The sequence below is a fragment of the Drosophila albomicans genome, chromosome 2L (assembly GCF_009650485.2).
Source record: "Drosophila albomicans strain 15112-1751.03 chromosome 2L, ASM965048v2, whole genome shotgun sequence".
Taxonomy (NCBI): Eukaryota; Metazoa; Arthropoda; class Insecta; order Diptera; family Drosophilidae; genus Drosophila; species Drosophila albomicans.
In genome coordinates this window covers 12,106,108-12,127,038 of record NC_047628.2, presented here as the reverse complement: position 1 = coordinate 12,127,038, position 20,931 = coordinate 12,106,108, and the positions used below count along the sequence as shown (strand labels likewise).

Below are 20,931 nucleotides of genomic sequence, written 5' to 3'. Positions count from 1 at the left end.
TACAATATAAACTTTAAAAATTTGTACTACTATTTTTAAGAAATTGCTGTTGAATGCTCATTTTGATTGGCTATAATTTCTGGTAACTATTTCTCTACAAATATTTCAACAAATTTGAGCAAAATGCAATTTGAAGCAAGTATGCGAGAACATGACATTGACAGCAAATCATTTTACACGTCCCTAATCCAAGGCAAAGATTTGCAGCAAAGAGAACTAACGAAAATATGAGTTGGTCAAGTAGAAAAACAACAGAGACTAACTATCAAAATACCCTGCATAATTGAATGATAAATAGAGACGTATATAATGACAACTAATAATAGAAGCATATCAAAGTAGCAGCCTTTACTCTTCACTCATATTAACTGCAAGGATATAAATTCTTTTTTATATGCCTTTCAGTTTGTGTGGTATAGAAATTACAGTGACTGCAAATAGGAAATACGAGGTACAAGAATACTTACACGCCAAGAAGATGCGAACACTACAAACGCATTAGAATCGAGTTGAAGAATGTTTTCCGCAGTTTGAAACATATTTTCTTTATATGTATTCTTTTTTTCTTCTATCTGCTGACAAGCGTCTTAGGATTTCGCCTGCTGACAGGAGACAGGAGACAGGAGAGCGAGGTAAGCTGCATATCAACACACACTCACAAACACACGCGTCGCACTCACACACAGTTACAGTTATGTATTAAGTAGGAACGTGAAGCATGGTAACCCCAATGACATACTAAAATGCCTTGGATCTGACACATCTTCTCGTAGGTCTGTCTCACAATGAAGCCTCTGGTCGAATCCCCAATCGTCTCTCCATGTGTGCCAACTGAGCGGCAAGGCGAAGCGAAAGGGGAAGGGGAAGGGATGTGGCATTAAGAGACAGAGAAAGCCTTAGCATCATACTTCACCCCTCTTCCTCTCCCTCTCTCTGCTGTCAAAACGCTGTCAATTTTTGTGCGAACATTTTAACGCTAAATTATTAAGTGCCAAATGTCGGAAATGTCTGCATTACACACAGTCAAGCATGTCTTGAAATGCCAGCTCAGGATGTACAGTGTACACTCTGCTGTGTAAACAAATATGTTCAGCACAAAGAGATACAAAATACAAATGTAGGCATTTATCTAAACATATTAGCTTGATGGGTTGTAATTTAGTCAGTCTATATATTAAATAAAGAAACAGTTCAATTAGGGCAAATAATTGCATTAGTTCGCTATATACATATATAATATATAATACATACACACATACATATACACATATATATATAATAACACACTTTTCATTTGTTTATTTAAAACTTTTAGGAACGAATTAAATAGTCATGAATTACAAAATATTTAGATACCAGCTTGCCATTTTGATGTACAGCAAAAAAGTGCAGTATTATTCTTAATATATACCAAATAAAAATACCGCAAACATACAGAAATATACTGAATCCTATATTTGGTATGTTGATGTAGTATTGCATTCAAAATAGACCTAGCAGATTATTAGCATTTTTTCACGAATGTTTTTTTTGTTTGCTGTAGCTTAAAATTAAATTCTAGGGTATAAAGTGCAAGCCAGAGTAGACTGAACTTAATATAATATTTCTTACTAAATTAAATAAATTGCGATAAATAATAAATAATTAATTGAATAATTACACAATTAGAAGAATATTTAAAAAATTGTAGAAATACTTTTATCATTCGTTCAGCATGTTAAAGATAATCACAATGAAAGCAACGAAATTAAGTTGCCAAGATAGTAAAATTCTTCTAGTATATAATCGTAATAGCATAGTGAATGCAATTTTCAGCATCTCAAGCCCCTATTGCGAAAGTCTAGTAAACTTTTAATAGCTCAACTATGCGAACTTTATACTACAGCCACCATAAGTTGAACAATTGACTAGCAACTGCTTTATAAAAGCCTCTGACCCCATAGAAAATATTCCAGAGCAAGTAAATGTTTTGTATAGTATTCTGCTTGTAGAACATAAGTTCTTAACAGACGAGAATTTTGGTTCAACTCGCATGACAATGTTCATCTGTCTGCTTAGAAGTTAACAAGTTAACACGCTAAAATAACTCAAAAATTTTTGACAACTTTGAGAAAGTACTTAAGTGTTTAGTGTAGTCGAGTAATAGCTTTAGTTTTTTATTATCACTAAACCAGAATGTTAGTAAATTTACGAGTAATGCAAGATTAAGTTCTAATGCAAGATCATGAAATTAGATAAATTCAAATTATGCGATTGAAATAGTTTTTCTTTGCATCTTTACTTTTTTAGACATTCGCTCAAAATTGGAAATTGGCATAACAAAAAAAACAACAAAATTTAACATTCTTAATATGATTCCGCACATTTAAAGGTCAACTTGAGTTTTACTAAATATATTCTTATCTGTATTTTACTATTTTTCTATAAAAATGTGACTATTTACTCTATTTTTCATTCTATAAAGTAGTATTTATATTTAAAGAAATAGTTAGTAAAGTAGCGATAATTTCCAAAATATTCTATTTATAAATTGAACACTTCGATGCTTGATAAAAATAAATACTTATAACTATTCTTTACTTTATAGTAAACCTTTTGCTACTTTTAAAGCTATTCAATTTGTGACTTACGCAATACTTCTGATAAGCATTTGTTACTTTCTCTTTAAGTATATTTTAATACCTTTTCAAGTAACTTTTTAGTGAAATTCATTTCATAATATTCAAATCATTTTCAAGTAACTTTTCTGTAAAATTCATTTCGCAATTTACTGCACCCACATTTTCCTAGAAAGCTGCTCTTTAACAAAAGAACAACTCGCAGCGCAGATCGAATACACAAATCAAATATGAATACTTCAATACTTCAAGTGAATGCTCTATTCATGCTGGTATTCATGCATTACAAGTTGGTTCAAGGCTGCTTAATAATATTAATACGACACGTGATGTTTGGCCCTCGAATACGTACATATATGTATAGGGAAAACAGCATCAAATAAAGCAGAGCGGCTTAAAGAGGCGTAGATTACGTATACGCAGTGTTTGTAGTGCGCTCAATTGGGCTGATCACGTGCTAAAATGTATTGAAATACGAATATCAGCGAGTGAGTGAGTAGTGAGTAGCTGGCACACACACAAATTGAATTTGAAGCAATCAAATCATCGAATCTAATCGAATTGTATGCGATTTATGAATAAAGAGAATGATGCCACAGCCACAAATTGACACCAAATAAAACATAAATTTCGCTTGCTCGTCTCTAACAAAGTTAGCAGTCAAAGTTGGCTTTTGCCTGCAAACAAAAACGATTTAGCTTGGATTTTTTGAAAATCCCATCACGTCGCAGTATTGAGCAGTGAGTAAAGAGGCGACCCAGCTTTCTCCAGCTCCACCTCCAGCTCCAATTCCTACTCCTACTTCTTCTCTGCCTTTTCCCTGGTCGCCGTCGTGTGGTTTGCTGTGTTGCCCCCGTTGATGGCAGTCGACAGAGAGCAAAAGAGAGCCATCGCATCGCCTGGTTGGTTGCCTGACAGAAGCGAGGAAGAGCGTTGGAGAGGGGAAGCGGGAGGAGGGAGGGGGGGGTCAGTGGGCAGTAGTTGCCGCCGGCTACAATTCATGTGCGAGATGAAAACTCATCCGAGCGTATGATTTATCATCAATGGTCTGCGATTGCAATTTTAATTTATGACATCAATAGCCAAGTTGTTTGGCCGCCAGCGTGTTAATGGACACTATTGTTACTGAACGTGTATGATGTGTGTGTCTGTGTGTCTGTGTGATGAGTATTGATGTGTGTGTGTGATGAGTGGACGTGTGTGTGCTGCGAGTGTATCACGGTGTTGTGTTCCGCATTTCAACAAAAAAAAAACTATACTTCCAAAGCACTTTTTACTTTGTCAATCCTCAAAAGCTCTCATGCTCTCTCTCTCTCATGCTGTGTCTCCCCTTCTCTATTGATGTGTGTTGACCCAAGTTATCATCGATGATGACGTCACGTTCACTTTTGAATAGCAGTAAAATCCCTTGCTTTGCCTCCCCCTCCACCCTCACCACAACAACTGTTCTTTATTCACAATTCCAATCATCGATGCAAATGAACTCACACTTGATGCGCTGTCATCGGAATACGAGTACTCGCCATGCTCTATGAGTACTCGCACTCGCACTCGCACTCGCACTCGTATTCGTATTTGTCCATTTACTTATGTTATTCTGACACACACGATTCAGTCAACAATTCAATCACAAATACTGCGACAAATATTATTTACATTATATGAAGTATACGTTTTAAGTTAAACAATGACTTTAATCAAACTCATTTCTCAACTGAAACTTAAATGTGAATATCTGAAGCAAGGTATAATTCTATGTTCTGTGTGTTAAATAAGAACTGACCGAGGTTCATTTCTTAACCTGATCATCTTAGTCAATCTAATTCATCTCATTGCAATAAGGAATTGTTTTCGATATTTGTTATGCCTTAATGACATAATTTTACTCATACAAAACTGTTAATAATAACAACGTATAACATTTCAATAGTTTTTATTATTTCGCACTACTTAATTAAAGAAGGAGAAATAAGAGGAGAGATAGAAATGCTCTCAAAAGAGTTTGGAATGTTTAATTTATTTCGAAGAAAATGTTGTGTATTATAAATTCTTATTATTTGCATTTGCCATTCTAACATTTGTTAATGTAATGTGAATTTGTATGGCAAAAGCGTTGCTATCAAAGCTACATATCTACAAATGAATTTTCCCAGACATTTCAGTACCACTCTGTTAATTAACATATATCGACTTTAGAATTTATAATTCCTACTACTAAACTATTTACAAATCAATTGAAGTTAGCGTCTATAATTATTTACACTATTACAAATAGTTCAACAGAACGGTGAAATTCCTTCATTTACTTAGAGAAACGAAGGATAATAATACCATATTATAGAAGTATATATATCTAAATGTTTCAAAGTTATTCCAGCGAAAATTTGCTGTTGTGAAAATTAATCTAGACTTATTCTTTATCGCAAGAAACGGATTTAAGGCCGAATGAATGAACTTCAATACGATTGCTGCTACTTAAGGAGTTAAATTTGTGCAAAAACATTCTCAAGAAATGTTTGTAAAGTTGAGATAAACTATCAGTCACATTAATCCTTAAGTAGCATATTGAAAGCATATTGGCCCCATCTGGCCCAAAAGTAAAGTGAAAATATACCAAAACATAAACAATAAAGATGAATCTTATAGCTCTTGAATATATTTTTTATCGTAAAACAGAGAAAGTTCCTAAAATAAATCTTAGCTCTAAATATAGTGATAATCCAGAGCTATAAGAATAACCTTTATTTATTTTTAAAATGGTTTCAGTTTGTGATTTTGTTTTCGGTAGAGAATTATGCACATACAAGTTTTAACAAATTAAATATAAAATTGAAAAATGAAAGATTCAAAAACTGAATACAATAAAATAATACCAATCAACTAACATCTATTCATACATTGTATGTAGAGTCATAGCTTCAGGCATTAAATGGAAAACTATTGCAATTGCAATTGTATTGCCGTAAAACAACACGTGAAATTTGCACCTGGAGCAATGCCTGAAGAATGCGATGAACGATGAAGGAGAGGGACGAATCGAGGAGTAGGAGAGGGATGAAGAGTCGAAACAGAAGCATTCATGGCAAGATTGAGCCGCTTCAATTGACTCTTGTCATACTCGCAGCCACTTCATTCATTCATTCAACTCTAAGGCTGAAGTTGCGACTGAAGCTGAAGCTGTAGCTGAGACATATCTGTCTTACGCCATGCAGACACGCACATTAGCGATATGAGGAGGGAGATGGCAACAGAGAGAGAGAGGGAAAGAGAGAGAGAGCGAGGTTGTATGACAAGTAGTCGTAGTCATGAGTAGTATGTATATGAGCTGGATACACGGTAAGTAGTTGCGATGAAGAGCCAAAAAGAAGGCAGCTTCCCACTTCAAATACAATCGAAAGCCGATTTACTTTGTACAAGTCGAGTGTCTCAGGAAAAAATGTTTGCTTTTTGGTTTTGGAACATAAGCGAAGACGTGCAAAAAGGGAAGAGAGTGCAAGAGAGAGTGAGAAAGGGAAGCATGGCTTACGGGTGGCCAAAAAACAAACGGATGTTGTTGCAGGCAAACAGCAGAGAAGGCCCCAGACAGACAGACAAACAGACAGGAGGAGAGGAAAGCAGGAGAGGGAGAGGGAGCGAGGAGAGGAGAAGCAGAGAAGCGCGGAAAGAAGGTAGGCGAGCAAGCACCCATGCATAAGAAACGACAACAGCTACGGCTTTGTCGGCAACAAAAAAACAGAAGTAAGCAAACTGTAGTGGCGATGGCACGACTGCGAGATACCCGGCATACAATTTTTGAGGTTACAAAAATTTGTAACTGAAGCAAACGTATTCAGCAGAGAAATCTGATCAGTAATTATCGTAAATGTGCCCATATTATAAAGTTATCCATTAATTTGTGGTATGGTCACACTTGATATTCACTCTGTCTTTGTTTGATTAGAAGCGCAGCGCGAAAGAAAAGCTCTTTATATATTATATTAAAAACTAAATCGATACTGTGTGTGTTTTATTTATTTATTATTATCTAATTTCTGTTCCATCATGAAATTAGTTCGACATCTTTTCGATTCTGTGGCAACTCTATCAAAAGCAAATGCATGCAATATTATTGATAATATTTATATTCTTTTTTCTCAGTGATTGCCTTATTTTAAATTTGTAATCTGTGTACAATGTCAGTAAGTAATTGTGATCAGTAATCATGAAACCTGATCCCAATATTGTCAAAATCTTTTTACGATATATTATATAACGAATTTTGCAATCGGTTTACAATCTTTTTACTATATAAAATGAATACAAACTTTTTACCTTATACAACGAATATATGGTAAAAAGATTGTACACCGATAGAAAAATTCGATTTAGTAGTGATTAAATATTATGCTTAGTGATCACAATTACCTCTTGATTACATCTATGATTTTGCATATAAGGTGAAAGCCACGTTTCTAGACTCTCAATTCGTTCGAATCAATTTAATGTGGGTGCAAAGAAGCTACATTTTGAAAACATTTTCAGCTGCATAGTAACTATAGAAATATTGTTGCAAGTTTTGGAGTTTCTAGCTCTTATAGTTGCTAAGATCTAGAAGCTCAAAGTGACGGACAGACAGACAGACGGACAACACTTTATCCTAAGCTAAAGTCTATATTAAACATAATTTTCAAATATAAGTTCAAAGTTACTTCCTACTACTTTACTTCATAAATTTTTAATCCTCATTAAGTCCCAACACCCTCCTTCATTTTTGACTGCCGGGTATGAAAAAAAAAAAGAAAGAAGAAGTGCCAGGCAACAGGAATCAAGAGGCAAGAGCCAAACATCCAAACAGCCAAAGAGCCAAGAGCCAAAGAACCCGGCAAGATGGTTGCAAGAGCAAAGCGAATGAGCCCCTTTCGCGAATTGCAGGCGACTCGCAAACACACCCATTACACACACTCATCCCCCACTCATCCCCCACACACACCCAAGCACACACACACACACAGACACACAATGGGAATGGAACACAGTTCAGTTTCAGGAGATTTCACATCATTTATTGTTCAAAGTCTTTTTTGAAAAGCATCAGCTTCGGCATCAGCTTCGGCATCAGCTTCAGCTTGAGCATCCCACTTGACTGACTGACTGACTGAGTGAATGAATGAGAGAGTGATGGAATGACTGACGGACTGACTGCCTAGCCAACTGACAATAATCTCTTCTGTTGTTTCGACGACTTTGGCAGTGCGAATGTAATTATTGTTGTTGCCATTGTTATTGCTCCCGTTGCTGTTGTTGTTGCTGCTGTCCAAATGCTCTCTAAGAGGGTTGCTTTGTTGAGCGATTGACAGTGTTTTAATGGTGGCGATTACAATGATTCTCTCTGGCTCCAGCAAACAATTAGCCCGGCTGAATGACGAGCTTAAAAGCCGAATGAATGTCACGAGTATCGAGTGCCCCAATTGAGTACACTCAAGAGTGCTTGAACAGAAAAATACACCACTAACGAAAAAAACGAAGAGATTCCATTCCCCGCATGATTATTATACTAGTAATATATGTATGTACATATATGAATATATGATTATCAAAAGTTGCCATCGCATATGCGAGCAAGTCAATTTTAATCCTGGGAACGAGCGAGTGAGCGTATTCATTGTTGCATTCCCTCTTAATCCTTTTAATTACGGAATTCTGTAATCCAATTTTAATTCCTCATTAGTTGAGATTATCATCATTGTGACAGAGAAGCATTTATCAAAGCATCTCCTAGCAATAACAGTTTGTTGTCTTGTGTTCTCGTGTATTTTCTGTTGTTTGGCGTTGCGTTCCGTTGTATTCTTGGTTCTGTTCTGTTCTGTTATCCTTCTCGTTTGGTGACTACGATGGCGGCAAGGACATCATTGAGCAAGACGCTATCTACATACGCATTCGCATTCGTAGTCTCAGTCGCAAGACGCCCAAGTTTCAGCGGGCGAAACTCTTAAGGCGTCAGCTACTTGCTGAATGAGCCGACACTACACTGACAGAAAATAATTACTTCGATCAAAAGTCAAAGCGAGAAGAATCACTTTAAAGGTTTTAAGATTGATTTTATGACATTAGGGGCCAAATAATTTTTAAATTTATATATTTAGTTATCAGTTAAATAGTTCTTGAGGGATATTAAAATAGAAGATGAATTTATTATCTTAAATAATTCTGAGTTACATTGTATCTAAAAGTAATAATTCAAGTCTTTAAACTATTCACGACTTCTTTGTAGTTTATGTAGAAAAAAAATTAGATAAATATAAAAGCTAAGTTGAATTTCCATGAAATAAATATATTGCAAGTTCTATGTAATATCAATATTTTTCGCATATTCTAGTATTTCTTTAAATTCTACTATAAAAATGTTTACACATTATAATTCTATCTATTCACTTTTCTTTTATGATTAATGAAGAGAACAATTTTAATAAAATAGTAAAGTTTAAGTTGAAATCTACTCAAAAGAAATTAAGTTCTAAAAAGTGTTAATATTTTCCATAGATTATAATTCATTAACAATCAAAAATGTATAGCCGATTTCTCTCAGTGTAAAGGGCTAAGAATGAGATAGAGCTGGAAATGGAGGCAGAAACTGAGTCTAGGAATGAGGCTGAGGAATGCTGCTAAAACCCGCATTTATACCCAATGCACACACACACACATACTTACTACATGAGCAGCTGAGCAACTAAGGAACTGAGAAACTGAGGAATCGGAGAGCTGGGAATGGAAATGGGAGCCAGCGTTGTTCTAGTTGTTGGTGGAAGGCATTTTGACTAAGCCGCTGGAGATTCACTCGGCTAATCCTCAACAAGGAACTCAGTAAATCCGAAAGTGTTTCTTGGATTTTATTATTTAAAGTGATTAAAAGTTATTGTTACTTGCTTGGCATTGATGTTGCCATTGCCTTTTGCTCAACTACAGCCACAGCTACAGCTACAGCGATTGCCTTTTTCATTTGCTTCTTGACTCTTCATTCAATGAGCTGCGTTTGTTGCCTCACTTCGCTGGCTTTTCCCTTTGACTCTGGCTGCGCTGCGATGCGATGGCAAAGTGATTATACAAGCACAATAAAATCTTAGTTATTCAGTTCTACACTTGTCTTATTTATTGCTATGTTTTCCTTTCACTCTTTAACCCCTTACCCTAGCATCAAAACAAAAAATAAACGGCTGTCTTCTAAATCATTTCATAAAAATTGTGAAACTTTTCCCAGCAAAATAATGCAGTCAAGAGTCAAGAAGTATATTAACTGCAAGCAAAACAATTTGAAGACAGTTTTAAATATGTTGTGAAATTTGCCACTTATAATTAATGATAATAATTTCATTCTGAAATGCAATATTCACTGAATTAATTACTTGATTGAATTGAGCTGCATTTCAGATAATGCCTTATGATGAACTATTTGTTGTTGAATAAATCAATAAGGACACACAAATCTAAATAATTTATAAGCTTCCTTAAAATTCTTGTTCTTTAAATATCGTAAAATATACTTGATATGGTAAGAAAAATCTAGTATATTTTGCACCCTATAATATATTTTGAATGTAATAGTGTTTCGATATACTAAATACAGCTTTTGGTATATTTGATAATATTTTCGGTATATTAATGGAATTGGTAGTGAGCATTTCTTAATCGAGCACACTCGAATGTAGCTTTTTTACATGTTATTTACAATGATATATTGTGGATATAATAGTGTTTCGATATACCAAATATTGTTTTTAGTATATTTGATAATATTTTCGGTTTATAAATGGAATTGGTAGTGGGAGCAAGAGTTGAGGTAAGAGATACTTAATCGAGCACTCTAAACTATTGCTTTTTTACTTATTATTTATAATATACAACACATTAACTTGTATATTTTCAAATTGTTCTAATAACGCATTCCAATTAAAATATAAATAAAAAATATTATTATAATTCTGAAAAAAAGAGTCTACTTTCAGGCAGTGATTTCATAAATTACGTATACGCATCTTTGAAATCGCCACTGAATAAAATATCTCTAGTCTTTTGTGGTTTGCAGCCCTGGAAAACGCAAGTGTGTTTAAGAGTGTGTGTGTTTGAGTGTGTGTAGCAAGCAGCGAACTGACCGCAGCACATGCCACAGGCACATACTTATGCATGCACTCATGTACTATGCTCGTGTGTATCTAACAGATACTTCTGCAATTTAAGCACACCATAGAGCGAGAGTGGGAGAGAGAGAGAGAGAGAGTCAGATACTTACGCATAAAATGCAAAGCAACAGCAACTGGCAAAAAAAAAAGCTGTGGCAGATTCATAGCTTTCACTGTGCGAGCAGCAATAAATAAACCAAAAGGACCTTGAAAATGTTGAATGGAATAATTTGAGAAAAGTATTTCAAAAATGCACAAACAAATACGAACACGAATACAAATACAAATACGAATGCGAATATGAATACGAGGGTGAATGTTGTTGTTATCATTGTTATTGTTATTGTTGTTTTTGTTGTTGCCTCAGTTTACTTGCGGTCATTCATTTGTTTGTTTTGTTTGACCGTTTGTTTTCAGCTGTTTTTGCAAAATTTATGTTTTGTTATTTATTTATATCATTTTTGTGGTTGCAAAACAAATTCTACATTCGTAAATTCTTTTATGCCAGCATCTACAAGTATCTCGTGTAGTAGAACTCCATTAGCCAACTCACTTCAAAAAGGATGAGCAAACGAACAGGACAAAGTCACTCCCCACATAACTTTGACTCCAAAAGCAGAGCAAGTTACTCGAATAAATAACTTCTGTTTTTAAAACACTGGGTACAAGTTCATAATACCATAATATATTATTATTATTTATATTATTTATTTAACTTTAGTTAAGTAATAATATAAAATTACAGGGTAGAATAGCGCTGACTGTAAAGGTTGACCACGAATAAAATCTTTTCTTATTTTCAGTGTAAAATTATGACCTTTATAGTATGTGTTTTGGCAAGTTTATTATTATTTACTCTGTCTTCTCTTCTTCCCTATAATAATACATTCATTATATATACACAATCTTAAGTAATCAGTTTTTAAAGGAAAAGAAAACAAATTTGTTATTCTCTTTACTCAAAATGCAATGAAAGCTATAAAAAAACAAGAATATTGTATATGTTCTTGGCATAAAGTAAAGCTCAAATTTTATTCGATCAATTGCCATGACTTCAACTCAAATCACAAGTGTCAATGCACAAATTGTTTTTCAAATTTAAAATTGACCTGCGTTGTCTAATTATCATTGCATTATAATCACATAATAAACAGCGAGATTAACCTAATAACACTATTGTCAGCTATAACGGAAGTTGTGGTGGCGCCATCTAGCGTTGATAACTTGCATACAGTGCTATTAATACGTTCAAGTGTGCATATTTTAATGAATATATACTGTGCATGCATTGTGGATTTGCTTAGAAATACTATATTTATGGAGTATATGAAAGTCATACAGAGTAATTGTCATAAAATAATAGAGACTGATTGAAATAAATGAAATAAATTGCGCAATTCGTTTGAGCAATTTGCGATTTTAATCAATAAATTCTATATAGTCACATGTGGATTAATTTATAGAGTATCCACAAATATCAGCACATCAAACACCCTCCACTTAATTTCATTTAATGTTCACACGCCGGTAGAGGAGCAAACGCGTTCCACAACGACACGTGGTGGATGCTATTCACAGTGTTCTACATGCGCTCTCACGTCTTACCGTCTGTCGGCCAGTTCACGGTACAAACTCTCCCACCGCCGGCGCAGGGTGACCAATGAGAGCGTCGCCTGCACACTCTCCGCCCAGTGAAGGGGCAAGTGAACGACTTCGGCTGGCACGAGCAGAGACGAAGCTGCACGACGATGCTGACATCGGGCGCCTCGCAGCCAAGACAAGTTATCAGGCAGAGTCCTGCCTTCAGTCCCAATCAGAGCTTGACGCGCGATGGTCGACGGTTGATGGTCGAGTTGCATAGTTTTTGTTATCGAAACGAAGAAGCTCGTGTTGTGTGTGCGGAGAACGCGATTAACGCATTGCCGTCGTTACGTTACGTTATGGTTAACGTTAATTAGCTTCGACTTGGTGCACAATTCTACACATTAACTATCGCTAATACTCTATCAATTGTTTCACATCTCAATTCCAAAATGTGTAATTTAGTTTCTATTGCGTATCGATAACTGCGAATATTTGCAATGATAACGATCAATTGTGCTCAACAATTAATTTTGCTAAGCGTTTCAAGTGTTGCAACGTTCAAGCAGCCAACGCATTAAATGCCAACTAAATAAGCAACAGCAATAAAAACAACAACAACTGCAGCCACGAAACGGCAAAAAAAAAAAACAAAACAAAAAACAACAACTAAACAAGCTCTGAATGAAACTGGTCTCCTTTCACTTCATTTTCTTTCACTTCCACTTCTTCCTCTGCTCGTATTCGTGTCCAAAATGTAAGCATGAAAATGTGTTTTCTATTCTCTATTTTCTTTAAAACTCTAGTTTAATTATGCACTTCATTTATTTTCCTCAAATGAGAAAAATGTAAATACTGCAACTGAATGCAGCATTTAATTTTGGGCAAACATTTTATACCACTTCAAATACGGAATTGGGAAATCCTGCAGCAGCAATTAGCTACTGAATATCTATACGTAATAAACTATTTAATTTCTCCACATAATGCGAATTATCAGATGATCGCTAATTACTTAGACGGTAGATGAATTTACAGTATTTATGATTTTTGATCTCAAATATAATTTTTATAAGTTTTGGAAATTTTTTTGTATCTATCTGAATTATATAAAATAAATGAAATGACACATTTTTGTCAAAATCTTTAAAAATAAAATTAATAGAGATCGGACTCACCATAATGCTTTTTAAATTTTAACCGCATATCTGAACAATCCAGAAGATAAATAATATAATAAGCGTGCAATAAAATATTATATATTCTGAAATATTGTAAAAGAAAAGTTAGAAAAAATTCTTAATTCTAAAAAAATGTTTTAAACTTTAAAAAGTTAACTATCGTAAAAACATATCTTCTTCTTTATATCACATTGGATTACTAAATCTGCAATTTCAAATAATATCAAGATATATTATCCTTTCCGTTTAATCATTTTAGAAGTATTAATCGAGTTTGAACTTCAAAATTTCTTTTTAGCAGAGCTTCAGCTTTCTTCTGAGCTTAAAATAAAAAGATTATTAAGAAAATCATATAATTGTTAAAGAATAATCCAATCATCAATTGCAAAGACATGGAAATTTATACAGAAGAAGATTCTAATATTGAAAATATTTTTCTTCGTTCCCAAATCGAATTTTGAACAATTAAAAATAATTATTTTTAGTAATTCTGAATACAGTTTGAATAAAAGACAATGGAAATTCTGAAACAATAAATTTAACTAGAATCAAACAATTTAATTAAACACTGTTAAATCTCATCTCCTCTCTTAGCAGATTTCTGATCTATTCAATAATATTAATAGTATTAATTTCATATGTTACAAATGCACAATATTTCATTGATGAATTTCCTGTTCCTACTTTGCATACAATATTTCTATTGCTCATTGGGCTATGGCCAATTGCCTTTTCCACCTCAATAACATTTGCCAACTATCGAACGTCAGTAGTATAAATAATTATGACTAATTATAATTGAATTGAGGTTTGTCTTTGCCTTTGTTTTATGCCTCAACACCATGTCCTACCATCAAGCCCTTCAGTTTGTTTGACAATTAAATTGATGTATTAAAAGCATATTGAGATGGAATTAAAGCAGACAAATGAACCAACATTTTAGCACACACAAGTAGTAATCAAATGACAATGCATATGAGTGTGAGTATGAATACTAGACGGGTTTAGACAGCCACTCGAATGTTAGCCTCATTGATTTGCCAACTCTGAGATTGGTCAGCTGAATAAACAAGGTACAAAGTTGGCTATGAAATTGAAATTGAAATGGGAATGAATGCCTTGGGGCCTTTTGGGCAATTGAGAGCATTTAGCAAAGACATTTCACAATTGACCTTGAGCAAGGCTTTTAATTTGTTTGGGTTTTTGTTCTGACATAAAAAACCAAACGAAAAAAAAAATAAAAATTATATTAAATTGTGCGTTTGGCCAAAGCAAAATCAAAAGCACAAGCACAACGCGCGATAACATTTAAATCGAAGAATATGTAAATGGAAATGCCGGCGGCTATTAAATGCTTTATTTCCTTCCTTTCTTCTTTTGAGAGGCATGCGGATGCCACAGTAGTGCGCTCAGCTGTCATCCGACCGCAGTTACAATAGGACTAGGACTGGGCCTCCTTTTAGATACACGATTGGAGTACGCGAGGAGAAGGGAGAGGAGAGAGGAAGCTCGAACTCTCATTCCACTCGTATACGTAGTATATTCTCGTCGTATCTAATGTAATTGAATTAAGTGGCGACTTGTTGATAAGGAGCAAAGTCAACAGACACGGCACGCTCCACAACTCAATTGGGTAGCCGCCAAAGCGGCCCAGGGAGGGGTTGAACTCAGGGCTGGCGTCAAGGGTCGAGCAATGGGTGCGAGACAGCGTGCGGAATTAGTTTATGAAAAGTAGTATCACATTCTGAGTGAATGAGCACAGGCAAATGAGCTTTCAATGATCTGTCAGTGTATAACAGTTGAGTATAACAGTTGATAGGAAAATAATCAAACGTGCGTAAGAACTTACGGCAGTCACTGTAATAGTCTATCATTATTATTATTATACAGCATATTAAAATCATAAAATATATGTTGTTTTCTATCTTAATATACATATATTGAAGAGATTTGGATGATAATTTGGAAATACTTATTTTGCGATATCAATTATAATTAGAAATAAAAGATATTAATTAAATTCTGAGAACATTGAAAAAAAACCAAATCAGATCATACGATAAATTAGTCACCAGTTATCATTAAGTTATCTTAAAATAATCAACTAATTAAATAGTTTACAATAATTAGAGCCAGTTATCAAAGTTGGATTTTAAACTATGCAAAAGTGCGTTGGAATATTCACATTTTGTGTGTGTATGCACGATCTTCACAGTGTGTGTTTGTGCATAACTTGCGGCAGTCAGTGTAAATGTCGTGCATTATTATTACAAAGTGATAACAACAATTGCGTAGCAACCCCCAAATCAGTGCTACGAAATGTTTGACTCAACAACGTACACACACACACACACACACATTCACACAATCGCCTTATCTATGTGTGTGCGTGTGGGTGTGTGCATTGTGTATTGTCTATTGCATATTGTGTATGTGTGTTCTGTGTGGCAACTTTTAGCTAAAAACTATTTCAGTTTGCCACTTTTGCACAGTTGCACATTGTCGTGTTCTGTTCCATGTGTAAGTACTGCCTGTCTGTCTATTTCACTCCCACTCTCCGCACTCTCCAATTCCTTTACACTGCATAGTTTACATACACCCACACCCACACACACGCAATCATATGTCATGTGTGAGTTGGAAGGAGTAGGCGAGAGTTTGTGTATGTTGTGTTTTACTTTAACTGCAGACACAAGTCGCTTGGCTGGGCACCAGGTGACGGACAAAAAGTCATTGCTTTGACACTCACCCCGATCATTACGTTAAACGTAAGACAAACAACGTAACGGCGAGCTTACGTGTTGTGACAAATGATGGGAACTTCTATTGATTCAGAATGCGATTAAAAGTTCTTAATTAGTTTCATAAATGTTTGTAATTGCTGCCAATAATTCAATATACTTTAAGCTAATTATATTTACATTACAATATAAATACTAACAAGGTAATTAACCTACAAAAAGGGCTGTTAACCAAAAGGATTAATGTAGGATTTATTTCTGATGCCATTTTTTCATTTGTCAATGTTACATTTGTCCAATAAGCTAATCAGTTTGTGCTTTAAATGCAACTACTTCAATGTAATACGTAGGTGTGGCTAGAGACAACGAGAAAATTCAATATAATCTTTTTACATTTTCTATTGAATTGGGAGAAGGCAAAGAGAAAAAGCACAGTAACATGTCATTTTGATTCTATGCAAATTTGAAGAACTTTGACTTCTGCACAGACATCTCAACGCTACACACGACACAGCCATTTATGCAGAGCACTCATACGAGTAAGAGAACGAGTACTCGCCGTGTCACAAAATGGAACTTAATGCATCCTTGAGTGTTTTTGGGAGTGAATCACAAGACGCATCGACATGGAAGGCAAAAGCAAATGCCAATCGCCTCCCCCAAAAAAGCAAGCTCATGCTTGAAAAAATATCAAAACGAAAAAAAAAAACTTTGGTTTTTTTTTCCTCATTTGTTACGTTGTTCAAGGCAAAAAACAAATAAAAGTGCTTTAATCGAAAGTGCTGGCTGCCAAAAGAAGCTGTGGTAAGATCTTAAGAGCAATCAAATCAATTCGAAATTTGCAAACAAATGTTGGCAAAAATGTGTCGTGTGAATTTAAAATTAAATATATTTGATACGAAATAAAATTAGTATATTAGCTAACAAAAGTTAGGAATTTTAAATTTATTCGAAACTTCAAATAACAAATTTGGTAATTTAAAAAACTAATAAAAATAAAATGACCAATAAATCATTGCTGTAAAAACAATTTTATATTTTGAATTGCGAAATAATTGAAAATTTCATCTGTATTCCTCAAAGTTGCAATAATTTTAATTTTAATCGAATTTCAGCACTGAAAAGATAATTACATCTTAGCTAATTCGCAAGATTTGTTTATTTTTTTTTTTATATTAATGAAATTAATAACGAATCCCCGTTATAAAAGGAATCAAGGAATCAAAAACTAATGCTGGAAAAAATGTTGTAAAAAAATCTCATATTTGTTCGCCATTATAAATATCATTTGTTGACAAAAGCAAAAGCTTTAAAAAGTCTCCAAATCGTATGACCACACTGCCAACTCTTTGTGCTGATCATTGACCATGCCACGTTGCCAGATCGATGAACTACACTGGGAAAGCGTACAACGATAAATCATTAATCGAGTGCGATTTAAGTAAAGTGAAAATACATAAATGTAGCAATAATGCACATCATTCAGCGGCCATCAAATGTCAAAGACACAAAGACCAACAAAAAAATAACAGATAATCTACAAGCAGATACAATTGTGAGGGTTTGAAGCGTAATATGCCAGTGTTTAAAGTAACTAGAAGCGACTACTGCGGCTGCTGCGGGAAAACTGAGGGAAAGGGGAGCAGCGTGTAGGCCTCTAACATGAGCCCGATTTGCCTTCGAAAACGAGAGAGAGAAATGACAGCGACAGCAGCAGCAGAAGCAGAAGCGACGGCAGCGAAAATGGCAGCTACAATGAAAACAAGAAGGGAAACAAACAATAAGAAAAACCACAAACAATTTAAATGGATTATGTGTTTACACTCAAAGTGGGCAGGCGATGGGCAACGGACCACGACTGATGCCGTGCTCCTCCTCCTCCTGCCTCCTCTTACAGCTTCTCTGGCTGTGGGAGTGTTGCAAATTGATGGTAGCTCTTCGTCATCAAATGGACAAACAGGGCGCGAGTTGCGACGGCGACGGCGGCGACGAACGACGAACTGACAAGTTCAAGGCAGTTGTTGGCTGCACTGCTGCGGTGGAAGAGCAGCTGAGATCTGGGACGTTGCTGTTGCTGTTGGAGCTGTTGCTGGTATTGGCAGTGGCATTGCTACAGCTGTAGGGATTACGCTTCCAGCACAAGCACAAGCAGAAACAGAAGCACAATCACAATCACAAGCTCTCCATGCTGCTCATGCATGTGGTGTGGATGGATATGTCCAATGTTTCCTCGGCCAACGTGCCTCAGTTCTCTCAGTTCCCAGTTCTCGCCTCGGTTTTTTGTTTGCGTTTGTTTTGCACAAACGGAATTGTTTTTAATGAGATTTCAGACGCAAATCTTTTTATTTTGGCATTTTTATTTTAGGCCCGGCCCGACCCGGCCCAGTCCGGTCGACGTCGGAAATGCTCTCGACCACACCAGTTACTTCTGATTAAAAATTGTGGCGAATGGAATTTCGTATTACCCGACAGTGCGCACAATTTCGAAATTCCGTATCCGGATCCGGCAACGCTTGCACACGCACACGCACACAATTGCATTTGTATATCTGTGTATCTCTTACTAGGCAAACCAGCAATCTGGTCATGCAAATCCACATGCGTAATGTCCGAATGTGTGTTTGTGTGCATGCATAAGTGCAAGCACAAACTCAGCATTGTAAAATGGGGATAGAGAGAAGAGAGCGGGAGAGCAGCTCCCGTTTAAATTCCACATCACACAGCAGTAGCAGCAACGGCAACAGCAACAGCAACAGTTCTATGTGATTTTAGGCGAAACTGAATATGAATAAATGGATCAGCAGGCACTTTATGCTGATGCGCTCGCTCTCCAAAATGGCCAACTCTCCGCTCTCTGCTCTCCACTCTCCTGCATTCATTCTTTACCGAGGGCTGAGGGCAATGATGTCACAAAAGTAACAGAGTTGGGTTTGTTGTGGTCAACAGAGGCAGTAGCAGAGGCCGAGCAGAGAGCAGAGGCGTGCAAGAGCAAACATGAAATGTGGTTAAAGCATTTTATGCAATCGCATTGCTTCACATCCAACATCCAACACAATCCAACAATCCAACATTCAACATATCCAACATCCAACAAGCAACCGACAAGCAGATGGGTTGGTCATTTGTAAAATCCTTTGATTGCAGTCGTTGAGAATTAAAAATTCCGGCTGAATATTTTCTTTATTTTAACACTCTCGCAGCAGCAGCAACAGCAGCGCATGCCCCCACTACCCCACACTCTACTCCCTCCCTCTCTCACTCTCTACCGCTGCTCTCTTTCTCGCTGCCAGCGGGCGATTAATTGTTGATGGATGACCATTTACGCACATACAAACGAAACGAACGAAACGAATTCGCACCAAAATTGATGGCTCTGATTTCTGCATGCAGAATTACTACATACTTATATTTATATGTGTGTGTATTTGTGTTTGCTTATTCGCGCACTTACATTATTGGTTAGCACTTCAACACTGTACTGAAATATTGTGCAATTGCGTAATTGTTTAAAAGTGCAATAAGATAGACTCTGCAGAATGTTATTAACTATTTTGATTAAAGTTAAGCGCGTCGTTTTTTATTTTAATGTTTTCAGAAGCGTCACAACTCACTTGCTACTGTTTTTTCCACTTTTCGTTCACTTTGTTGTTGTTAAGTCGATCTAGCTAAATGAAGCCGCCATTTAATTTGCACTAAACGCTTTCAATTACTGCTCATCGTTCTTTTCGTTCGTTCTTTTGTCTATCAATGCAAGCCGTTCATCTAGTTCATGAATTTAGTTCGATTATTGGAGCCTATCATTAATCTAGTTCGCTTCTTTATGCATATTGCTCTTCGAGTTCGTTTATCTAGTTCCGTCTTCTCTTTGTTGCTTTTTTGCTAAAGTGCCACTCTCTGAAAGCTTCCTTTAGTCGATATTTCTATTAACCTAACCCAAAATGTAAACATAGGAAAACAAATTTTTAAAAATTGTTGATAATTTGATATTATTGTATCATTATATATAAATATAAAAAGAAACTTATTAACTTATCTAATGCTTTATAAAAAATAAAAACTTAAAGTCAGCTAAAAAATTAAAACTTTTATTCTGTAACCGGCTGAAAGTTTAGTGTCTGGCCAACAAAGTTTCCCCCCCAATTAAATTCCGATTTCTGCGATGATCAGTTCTATGTATTTAAATCTATTGAAAACTATTAAAAAATCAATGAAACCAAATTGTAAGCTCTGAGCAATGAAATATACTTGCCATTTAATCGAGAATAGACCACAAAAAACATCTTTAAGTTCCTTTTTATGCCTTTCACATTCGTTTAGCCCTTTTCGTTGCCCTTTTTGTGTAGAACTGAGGCATTGAAATGCCTGTTTCTTAATTTTTTGTTGGCATAATATGTTTGTCTGTTTGTTTAATTGTTACCACAGAGCAGCAGCATCAGCTCACCTCCCTTAAATTAGATGTATTATTCCACCACTTGTACATTTTTGTATACAACTTAAAATTTGGTAAAGAAATTCCAGTCGGCAAAGTGAATTGCGCGACGCATTCCAGAGCTTGGAATTTGGTTTTAACTTTGCTTGCCTTTTTTGCCTTGGCCTGAAAGTCCTGCCTGACTTCACTTGCCTTCACCAGACCTTTTTCGTTTTCCTTTCCTTACAA

General features: G+C 35.5%; 1 protein-coding gene across 2 annotated transcripts in view; it reads left to right on the top strand.

Annotated features, from left to right (window-relative positions):
- The first annotated feature begins 360 nt into the window (after positions 1-360).
- LOC117565755 (lachesin) overlaps positions 361-20,931 on the top strand; it is a 39,727-nt gene continuing 19,156 nt past the window's right edge. The window contains exons 1-2 of one of the 2 annotated variants that reach the window (XM_052002160.1): positions 361-451; positions 584-632. The gene's annotated coding sequence lies outside the window, so the exon portion shown is untranslated. Of the gene's footprint in view, positions 452-583; positions 633-12,592; positions 13,110-20,931 lie in introns of those variants that run through there. The other variant, XM_034245005.2, reaches the window with a different exon arrangement.